General features: G+C 46.9%; 1 pseudogene; it reads left to right on the forward strand.

Annotated features, from left to right (window-relative positions):
• Positions 1–5,951, forward strand: part of LOC112075353 (uncharacterized) — a 53,101-nt pseudogene that overhangs the window by 3,126 nt on the left and 44,024 nt on the right.

Consider the following 5,951-nt stretch of genomic DNA (forward strand, 5'->3'; position numbering starts at 1 on the left):
GCCGCGGAGTGATTGGCGTCAAGGAGAGCTGGTCGGCAAGGTCCGCGAGGTGTGAGAGGGGGTGTGCCGGGAGCTGCGCCAATGGATCGCGGCAGGTAATAATTACTAACCTGCCAATATACAGGATAATTACTCAAACTGCAAATATACAGGTATTCATAAAACTGCACAAATGGCAGTTAGTGTTGGTTAGAATACCTGGCAGGGTGGATATTGGCAGTTAGTGCTGATTGGAACACCTTGCTAGGTTTGATATTGGCAGATAGTGTTGGTTAAATAGGTCAGGTCAGCATGTTGAGTAAACCAGATCTTTAGCACCAGCAGCAGTTGGCAGTATCTGATGGCAGACCTCCAGCCTGAGATGGTACACAGATTGCTGCTCCACGGTTGGAGAGACGAGGTTCTTGGACCTGTTATTACGGGCAGGCTTCCATCTGGCCTGGTCCTATGGTCCTCGATGGTGGTGATAGTGAAACGACTTTGCACCCGAAGACATTTTGGTAACATTTTATTTGAAGCATTATAACTTGTTGTAAGTAAAGCCTGCTGTTATAATGCATTATAACTTCTAAGTAAAGCCTGCTGGTATAAAGCATTATAACTTGTAAGTAAAGCCTGCTGTTATAATGCATTATAACTTGTAAGTAAACCCTGCTGGTATAAAGCATTATAACTTGTTAGTAAAGCCTGCTGTTATAATCCATTATAACTTGTTGTAAGTAAAGCCTGCTGTTATAATGCATTATAACTTGTTGTAAGTAAAGCCTGCTGTTATAATGCATTATAACTTGTTGTAAGTAAAGCCTGCTGGTATAAAGCATTATAACTTGTAAGTAAAGCCTGCTGTTATAATGCATTATAACTTGTTGTAAGTAAAGCCTGCTGGTATAATGCATTATAACTTGTTGTAAGTAAAGCCTGCTGGTATAAAGCATTATAACTTGTAAGTAAAGCCTGCCGTTATAAAGCATTATAACTTGTTGTAAGTAAAGCCTGCTGGTATAATGCATTATAACTTGTTGTAAGTATATATGAAATCATATAATACTTTTAATAAGCCTTGTAAGTTACTGTATCAACATTTTAAATGGAATGAAAATGGCAGGATGAGTATTAGATGATTATAAGACATTATAAAGGTTCATACATGCTCATGACAAGTCTAACAATGTATTGTAAGTGCATCATAATGCATGCTCCAAGTAGAAGGTTTTTATTATGTAATATTTCCACTCTTTTAGACCAGCCAGGTGAAACCCTCTACCCAAATACTGCAGTCTGTGTGTCGTGCTGCTCATGCAGCTGTGTGACATGGCAATTGATATAATTACAGGATAAGGTGGGCACACGGCCAATCAACATGAAGTTAACACTCTGATGTTATCACCCACTATAAAAGTACAGGCTATTACAGGTCCAGAATACACAACGCCGTTAAGATCAGAAATACAGTTGATTATTAATTGAGTAGCCGTTCAGATTGGAGTTGTTGATTGATTGTTTATGCCTGACTTGCTCTTGTTGTGTGGCAGACAGGGAAGACAAGTTGATCGGTGAGTGGTGATTATTATTAAACAGAGTGAAAGTAGCCGACTTCTCAACTGCTGAGCATCTCGTCCTCAAGTTTTTGTTTTATTATAAAATTAGTTTTACATAACTCTTAACTCGGACCGTTGTCTAAAATCCAGACCACCGGAAACCATTCAGAGCTGCCATTTCAGTGTGAGAGCCATACATTTCAGTGAAAGCTATATATATTTCATTGTAAAAGCCAATAAGCCATACATTTCAGTGTGAGAGCCACATATTTCAGTGTGAGAGCCACATATTTCAGTGAAAGCTATATATATTTCATTGTAAAAGCCAATAAGCCATACATTTCAGTGTGAACAAGACAGGACCTCAGCAATTAAGTTTGACAGAGCTTTATGGAGAACAGAATATAATTGACTTGGACTAGATCACAGTGTCTGTTAATTATAGGCAGTATTCAGCTAGATTCAGATTCAGAATTCTGTTTGGTTCAGATTCAGATTTCTGTTTGATTCAGGTTTGATTCAGATTCAGATGTGATTCAGGTTCACATTGTAATGAAGTAGGGCAAGGTTTGACAGAGCTTTATGAAGCACGGCATGTGGTTAATTATTACAAGTGTTAATTACAGACTGTAGTATTCACAGTGGACACATCACGTGACAGTGGAACGACCCCCTATCACTGTCTCTGTTGTCACTCATTACTTTTTTTATTTAACCTTTATTTAACTAGGTTAAGTCACAGTGAACATCAACTAAGATTAGCCAAAAAGGGCAAGAACTTAGAAATAGGATCTAGTCACTATCTAGTCTTTCTACTTCTATGGGCAGAACAACCCTGATCGTCACCATAGAGACCAAAACAACCCTGATCGTCACCATAGAGACCAAAACAACCCTGGTCGTCACCATAGAGACCAAAACAACCCTGATCGTCACCATANTCGTCACCATAGAGACCAAAACAACCCTGATCGTCACGTCACCATAGAGGCCAAAACAACCCTGATCGTCACCATAGAGACCAAAACAACCCTGATCGTCACCATAGAGACCAAAACAACCCTGGTCGTCACCATAGAGGCCAAAACAACCATGATCGTCACCATAGAGACCAAAACAACCCTGGTCGTCACCATAGAGACCAAAACAACCCTGGTCGTCACCATAGAGACCAAAACAACCCTGATCGTCACCATAGAGACCAAAACAACCCTGATCGTCAAACAACCTGACTCGTCACCATAGAGACAACACTTTCCACCATAGACCAAACCCCTGAATCGTCACCATGGGGACCAAAACAACCCTGGTCGTCACCAATGAGAGACCGAAAACAACCTGATCGTCACCATAGAGCGACAAACAACCCTGATCGTCACCATAGAGGACAAAACACCGACTGTCGTCACCATGGAGACCAAAACAACCCTGATCATCACCATGAGACCAAAACAACCTGGTCGTCACCATAGAGGCCAAAACACCTGATCGGTACACCATATCGAGACCAAAACAACCCTGGTCGTTCAACCGATCGGAGACCAAACAACCCTGATCGTCACCAATAGAGACCCAACAACCCTGATCGTCACCATAGAGAACCAAGATCCAAAACAACCCTGGTCGTCACATGGAGACAAAAAAACCCTGGTCGTCACCATGGAGACCCAAGAACAACCCTGGTCGTCACCATGGAGGCCAAACAACCCTGATCGACACCATAGAGACCAAAACAACCCTGATCGTCACCATGGAGACCGAAAACAACCCTGGTCGTACTCCATGGAGGCCAAACAACCTGGTCGTCACCATAGGAGACCAAAAACAACCTGATCGTCACCATAGAGACCAAAACAACCCTGGTCGTCACCATAGAGACCAAAAACAACCTGGTCGTCACCATGGAGACCAAAACACCCTGGTCGTCACCATAGAGACCAAAACAACCCTGATCGTCACCATAGAGAACCAAAACAACCCTGGTCGTCACCATGGAGGCCAAAACGACCTGGTCGTCACGTCACCATAGAGACAAAACAACCCTGATCGTCACCATAAGAGACCAAAACAACCCTGATCGTCAAAACATAAAGCATGCCACCGTGTTCGCAACAAGGCACTCAAGTAATACTAGCTCATCAGCAACGTAACTGGCGGTGCTGATGTGTACTGGTGGTGCTCGATGGTGTACTGGCGGTGCTGATGGTGTACTGGTGGTGCTCGATGGTGTACTGGCGTGCTGATGGTGTCTGGCTGTGCTGATGGTGTACTGGCGGTGCTGATGGTGTACTGGCGGTGCGATGGGGTACTTGCTGGGCTGATGGTGTATGGCTGTGCTGATGGCGTACTGGCGGTGTGGATGGTGTACTGGCTGTGCTGATCGGTGTACTGGCTGGGCTGATGGTGTACTGGCTGTGCTGATGGTGTACCTGCGGTGCGAATGGTGGTACTGGCTGGGCTGATGTGTACTGGCTGTGCTGATGGGTGTACTGGCGGTGCTGATGGTGTACTGGGTGGTGCTGATGTGTACATGGTGTGCTGATGGTGATTGGTGTGCTTGAGGTGCTGGTGCTATGGCGTAGCTGTGGTGTGATGTGTACTGGCTGTGCTATGGTGTACGGCGGTGCTCGATGTGTTACTGGTGGTGCTGATGGTGTACTGGCTGTGCTGTATGGTGTACTGGCTGCTGATGGTGTACTGGCTGGCTGAGGGTGTACTGGCTGTGCTGATGGTGTATCTGGCGGTGCTGTAGTACTGGCTGTGCTGATGGTGTACTGGCTGGTGCATTGATGGTGTACCCCGGCTGCTTGTACTGGCTATGCTGATGGTCGGATTACTGGCTGGTGATTGGTGTATCCTGGTGGTGTGGTGGTGTACTGGCTGGTGCTGTGTGCGTGACTGGCTGGGCTGATGGTAATCTGGCTGGGCTGATGGTGTACTGGCTGTGCTGATGGTTGTACCGCTGGATGGGCTGATGGTTACTGGCTGGCTGATGGTGTATCTGGCTGTGCTGATGTCGTACTGGGGCTGTGTCGGTCTGGTGGTTCTGGCTGTGCTGATGGCTAGTGGTATCTGGGTGGTGTTACTGGTGGTTCTGGGGGTGTCCTGGTGTCGGTTCTGCTGGCTGTGTACTGGTGGTGCTGATGGTGTACTGGTGGTGCTGATGGCGTTCTTGGTGGCTTTGGTGGTTACTTACTGTGTTGTTGGCGTTCTGCGCTGTGCTGTGGTGTACTTGGCTGAGTATGATGGTTGTCTGTGGCTTGTCGCGCTGATGGTGTAGGGGGCTGGGCTGATGGTGTACTGGCTGGGCTGATGGTGTACTGGCTGGGCTGATGGTGTTCGCTGTGCTCGATGGTGTACCTGGCTGGATGGTGTACTGGCGGGCTGATGGTGTACTGGCTGGGCTGATGGTGTACTGGCTGTGCTGGCGCTGGTGGTACTGTGCTGGCGGGCTGATGGTGTACTGGCTCTTGGGCTGATGGTGTCCTGCTGTGCTGATGGTGTACTGGTGTGCTGATGGTGTACTGGCTGGGCTGATGTCCTGCTGGCTGGGCTGATGGTGTACTTGGCTGGGCTGATGGTGTACTGGCTGGGCTGATGGTGTACTACCTGTGCTGGTCGTCACATAGAGGAAAACAACCCTGGTCCTCACATAGAGACCAAAACAACCCTGATCGTCCATCCATAGAGACCAAAACAACCCTGATCGTCACCATAGAGACCAAAACACCCTGGTCGCATCCCATAGAGACCAAAACAACCCTGATCGTCACCATGGAGGCCAAAACACCCTGGTCTCAGCCATAGAGACAAAACACACCCTGATTCGTCACCATAGAGAGCCAAAACAACCCTGATCGTCACCATAGAGACCAAAACAACCTGATCGTCACGTCACCATAGAGGCCAAAACAACCCTGGTCGTCACCAATAGAGACCAAAAAACCCTGATCGGTCACCATAGAGGCCAAATAAAACAACCTGGTCGTCACCAATAGAGACAAACAACCCTGATCGTCACCATAGAGACCAAACAACCCTGATCGTCACCATAGAGTTCTGGCTGTGCTGATGGTGTTACTGGCTGTGTTGATGGCGTTCTTTACTTTACAGTACAGGAAAATTGTCTAATTCACGTCACTACCTACTTGGCCTAGCTGATCTGGCGGACTCACTAAACAGAGAACATCCCTGGTCATCCTACTGCCTCTGATCTGGTGGACTCACTAAACAGAGAACATCCTGGTCACCCACTGCTCTGATAACTGGAGGACTCACTAACAGAGAACATCCCTGGTCACCCTACTGCCTCTGATCTGGAGGTCTCACTAAACAGAGAACATCCCTGGTCATCCCTACTGCCTCTGATCTGGTGGACTCACTAAACAGGAACATCCCTGGTCACCCCTACTA

The sequence above is a fragment of the Salvelinus sp. IW2-2015 genome, unplaced genomic scaffold (genome assembly GCF_002910315.2).
Source record: "Salvelinus sp. IW2-2015 unplaced genomic scaffold, ASM291031v2 Un_scaffold3102, whole genome shotgun sequence".
Taxonomy (NCBI): Eukaryota; Metazoa; Chordata; class Actinopteri; order Salmoniformes; family Salmonidae; genus Salvelinus; species Salvelinus sp. IW2-2015.